General features: G+C 41.8%; 1 protein-coding gene across 21 annotated transcripts in view; it reads right to left on the bottom strand.

Annotated features, from left to right (window-relative positions):
• The window catches only part of nbeaa (neurobeachin a), a 92,615-nt gene that overhangs the window by 85,501 nt on the left and 1,409 nt on the right, over positions 1-5,705 (bottom strand). The window lies entirely within an intron of this gene.

Genomic DNA, 5,705 nt, shown 5'->3' with positions numbered 1-5,705 from the left:
TGTGTGTGTGTGTGTGTGTGTGTGTGTGTGTGTGTGTGTGTGTGTGTGTGTTCATGCCGTTAAAGTGGCAGCCCATATAAAAACATTTCGACTTGTTTTTTTGTTCCTTGGGTCAGCACCAACACAGTTGCTCACTGGCTGCAGCCCCCAGGCACAAACTGACTAAGCTTCTCTGCAGCATTACAGCAGCTAATCTTTCCCTAAAATAACCCCTAACAGCATCTCACAGAGGCCTGAAAAACGCTTGGTAAAAACAAAAAGTGCATCCTCTTTCTTAGACATTTTTTGTCTTGGAATTTCACTGTTACCCAAAACCCTTTTCTTCTCTTTGCTGCAGCATTAGCCTGAGGCTAGGTTACGATACACCAGCAGTCCAGCTTTTCCCAAGCTTTTCTTTGTCTTATGTGACAGTAAACTGAATATTTCTGGCTTTTGACATGTTGGTTGGACATTTGACACAAGATGTCACATTAGGTTTTATGAAATTGTGATGGACAATTTTTACTAGCCTATTTTCTCCCATCTTATAGACTAAACAATTTATCAAGACAACAGTTGGTAGATTAAAGTGTCTATATGTAACTTTCAGTTTGTGTGGATTTCAGCGGCCCCTATGGACAAAAGCAGCAGTGTTTACCACGCCTGCTGGCGTAAAGGTCTAGGAGTTAGCCTTACCAGGAAGTCATATAGTTGCAATGACTGTTTTGCTCAGACAGAAAGTCATTGTTGCATTTCAAGTGTTGCACACGGTAATTTAGCCTGGATGTATCGTGAGCTTAACCGGGTAACGTTTTCACTGACACTGTGTCACAAACCAAAGCATTTTGAGTTTGTTGTAGCAACCAATGCAATAACTTAGATTTATATAGCGCATTTCATAAAACCCAAAGACGCTTTACACAAGTAATATTACATTGGGACAAGGGGAAAAAAAATAGTAAGAAAAAACCCACAAAACGAAAGGAATAAAATGTCTGTGCTAAATGGAATGGGGAACCTAATTTAATGTCTGCTACGGACAATCACATCACGCAATCTAAAGTTATTTTATGAATGAAATAGACATAGTACATACCTGTGAGTCAAGTCGGGGTTGGTTTTGAATAATTTACAATTATCTCCATCTGTTGAAAACCCGACCGAGTGTGACTCGTATTTCGCCAGTCGTCTTTCACTTTCGGTTTTAGCTTTTAGTTGTTCTTCATTTAATTTCTTTGTTTTCTGTGATGTCCTGCCCCAGCATCAGCCATATCTACAAAAGTTATAACTTCTAAATAACATAACTTCTAAAATAAAGTTACAATACAATTAGGCTAATATAAAGAAAGCTCTTGCTTTTACCTGGCTGGATCCAATAACACAGGCTTTTCCGGTGTTCAGCCAAACTCTGTGACCCGTCAGAATGTGTTACTGTAGCGATGTCTACCTGCCATACATCATTTTGTGAGTTTGCGGGGATAAATCAGACCCGGGCAGAGGCATTAATAAAAACTGTATAAAATTAGCGATCTTTTCACTGCTAGTCTTGTTTGCTGTTACAGGTCACGTGTGATTATCAGAAAGAACATTACACAGTTTCAGAAACATTTAAAAGTTACACATAGTCACTTTAATCAATGGAAATAATTGCTAGTTGCAGCAATAATTTAATTTTTTTCTGTCTTTGTATAGGCTTTTAGCTGCTGTTTTCCGAATTATAGGGGACTAACTAAAATAGTAGGCGCCACCGCTGAACTCACTAGCAGTCTTGACTGGCCTCTGCACTATTTCATACTGTGCGCTACTGAATCAAATCTCACACTAAAATCAGTTGAGAAAGTTTACATCAAAAGCAACAATACCTGGACAAAAACCAGGAAAAAGGGCACTGCAGCTTCAACACAAAGAGAGATAAAGGCAAAAACTTATAGTAAGACAAAACTTTCCTAAAATATGTTTATCAAAATGCACAAAAAGCAACACAAGCACATGATGAAACATGAAACATCCTCTTTGCATAATGGCAGTTAGATTCAGAAACACTGCAAAGCTGGCGTTACATAGAGCATTAATAGATGGCAATAATATCACCACCACAATTTACTTGACATCAAACAGTGATGCTCTATACCACACATTTTTGTGCAATAGCTACAGTACAACCTAGCATGTACTCTGTGTTCCATTACTGAAAATCTGCTAATTTCAAATAAACCTCTATTGTATTATGCAGAAGTCCATCAACGATCATTCTCTACACAAACTAGCAAGGCCACACATTATTCATTAGTTAGTGGGATGATTGTTATGAGAGTCATCTGCATGGCTGTGCAAGTACACGATGACGCATTGTTATTCCCCTGCATGGCCATGCCAGCAGATTAGAGTGCTGCAGGGAAACAGTTAGCCTCTGCCCTGAGTGTGCAGCCACAGGGCAAACTTGGAAAACAGTCAAACTGAATGTTGCACTGGTGGTCCAAACCACCTCAGGGCAAAACAACATGTCACATAATAAGTTTTGAAATAGGGTGACCTATTCCTTTAGTAATCTGTATATAATCAGCAATGTCACTGCACTCCAGACAGAGGGTCAAGCAGTGTTAAACACATTATGAAACATAGAAATATTCTTTTTTCTAAAGCTGCCCTCCTTTCTCCTTATACTCTCCTCCTTATATTGTATTCTCTCCTAATATACGTTTTACTCTCTTTTTTGAGAAACATGAATGGGTTGCTTGCTACTGTATGTGTGCAAATGATTGTGCACTGTGTGTCTGTGTGTATCTGCATTTGTGTCTGAATGTCAACATGGACATCTGAGTAGGTTTAATTTTTGGGTCTGTGTGAGTGTCAGACTGTGTTGTTCTGACTCTGAATCTGCTGGCTGTGGACTAGGAGTTTGTGGACAAGAATAATGAGATGTTTACTAACAGAGACTCAGTAAGACCACCAAAGGGGCTCAGGTTGGGATTGACACTGCCAGAAGGTATTGCATCTGACAAAGACAGAAGGTGAAAGAGAGACTGAAAAGCAAAGAACAAGGCATGGAGACCAAGGGTGAGCCAGAGTGTATCTTTTTCTATGCCAGACAAACACTCAATTTTGATCCCCAAAAAGCATCCCAACTAGATAACGCTGTCTATAAATAAGCACAGCCAGCACTGTCATACTTAGGCAAGCACAGAACTGCCTGTAGAGGCATTTGAAATATTCCTGTCAATTCTTAAAATAAAGATATGATGGTACAGTTCAGATAGATCACAGTTCAACCCTCTTCGTTCGGTCAACAAACATGCTTCCTCGCCTGGCTTCCTCCAACATCCAACATGAAAACATGTCAAAGCCAATAAACACAGTCTGGGGAAGGTTTCAATCCACAGAACCACTAGTGCAGGGAAAAGAAAGCACTGACCTCTAAAGGGATGACACAACCAGTAAATGGCTCCATCACCACACCATAAAGTATCCTGTCCTGTAGACTGTCATACTGATCCTCAACCTTTTTGGCCCATTATAAACGTGTATTTGTAACCTATTGTTGCCAGTTGAATATGTCTTGTGGGTTATAACCTGATTGCCCAAAAATACATTTTGTTGCGGTGTTTCATCTTTTTAGGGGCCTATTGCACTACTGTAATTTACAAGTGCACAAGCAAGGATTATATCCCGTTTATCATCTAATGACCCCATCCTCTCTGGTACCTAAAAGGCTTGACATATACATCCATATACTTCAAGACAGAAAAAGGGATAAATGAGAAGAGCACCACCTTGAGACTAGTCTGGTGGCTCATGGCAGCCAAGACACACGATTGTATATAAAACCAAACTAATTCACTGATGATCCAACTAAAATAGGCCTGTACACTTTTCTGAGTTATTCAATGCTGTTCCTCAAACTATTAAAATATTAGCTCATAATAGGAGAACGAGAAACAAACAGACAAAGAAAGAGGGTGAGAGATAGAGAGAAACGATGTGGCTGAGTAATGTCACAGAAGTCCGGAAGTGGAAATCAGCACCAGGTGGTCGAGCGTCTGGAGGCGAGCAGTCAAAGAGCAGTGTTGCCTTGACAACTGTGATGCCTTGTAAATGATAATAACTGAGCACCTCACCACCAGTAGCCCACTCATATAATGTAAGTGTTTCTATTCTGTATGTGTGCACTGCATCTGCACATTCGCTTTGTTTAAAAAAACAGAAAACATTTTTATTAAAAACAATAGCATGACCTATGTTCTTGGCTACACAGACAGCAGTGCTCTGTTGTTTGCCGCTGTTTCAGCATCAGGGCAGACAATGTTCTGGCCCGAGTTGATTGTTATTGTCCTTTCTCCTTTTCTTCTCTTTCTTTCTAGAGACAGTACAGTTTATCACTCGCCAAAGGCCAGCATCATGCCATATAGAACAGGGAGCATATCTGATCCAGCCGACAAGCCATCTGTTCACCCAAGCTGCAGTGGGATCTGATCAATACAGCCACGGTGGACGGTAAATGTGGCTGCTGTGGTCTCCTACATTGACTGGAATAATGGATCAGCTTTTGGGTCACAGTGGACTCATTGTACCAGCAGCATGACCACTGAGGTTTCTGCCTCAACACCTCTTTGTTTTAACTCTTTTAATTAAGGAGCTGGGCAACATAATTCCCTAACAGGCTTAGCTATTGGCAGCCTCGCAACCACTACTGATTGTTCAATTCAGGATTTAGCAAGTAAAGCTTTGTATGGACAACACATAGTGCTTTAATTTGTCAGGGTGTTAGGCCTTTGCGTGTTAATGTATCAAACCAACATTCACGGATAAAGTGTGGGCCTAAGCGCAGGTATTTATGTAAAATGGAGTACATTTCAATTGAACGCTCTGATGAGCTTTCACTGATCTGATCTGGACCAATCCAGAGTCCTTTTCTCTTCCGCTGCATCAGCTGGTGATTTCTGAGCACATAGCCACTGCAGCATCCTACCACCTCATCCTCCTCCACTCTTTCTCTTCTCCTCCCCCACCCTCCCTCAACCCCCTCTCCTCCTCTCCACCTGCTTTTAAATGCATGGCGCTTGCCCTGCCAGGCCAGTCTATGCAGGCAGCATCTCTCCTCTCAGCCCCTCCAGAGTGAAGGAGGAGGCTGTGGAACAGGATGGATGGTTAGCCGGTGCAGCCAGGGGGTGGGGGGGACAAGACAAGGTCGGAGTGAGCCAGCTCTACTGTGTAATACCAATAATCGATTGGGAGATGAGAGCCGGCCTGAATCCGGACAGCTCACCAGTCTGACTGAGAGGGAAATGGTTTAGCCCAGCTGTAGGCTGTCCTGCTCCAAGCATCCAGTGAATAAATAGGTCACAGGCTACATGAAACCCTAAAATAGTCAACCTCCAGAAAGCACTGCACTGAAATTAGGTTATAAATTGCATTATTCTACTTCTTCCTCAAAAGAGAATGAATAATGATCAGAGCCCCACTCTTCATGGCAGATATGTGATAGCATGCAGTACACACCATCGCCTGATGCATGGAGGAGGGAAAACAGCTTGGCAGCATCCAACACATACGTCTTATATACTCCTAACGCATTAGTCTTCCAGACTTACATCTGCTGTACATTTTGCTCATCTGTTTCATACCGGGAAACGCCAGTCATGTCAAAAACCCCAGCTGGATTAAATCCTCTCATGTGTAGGGTAGGCACAGAATCGCCAAAACAACCTACGATGGAAGGGTAAAGATAG

Source organism: Etheostoma spectabile, chromosome 13 (assembly GCF_008692095.1).
Source record: "Etheostoma spectabile isolate EspeVRDwgs_2016 chromosome 13, UIUC_Espe_1.0, whole genome shotgun sequence".
NCBI lineage: Eukaryota > Metazoa > Chordata > Actinopteri > Perciformes > Percidae > Etheostoma > Etheostoma spectabile.
This window is presented reverse-complemented; position numbering and strand designations above follow the sequence as displayed.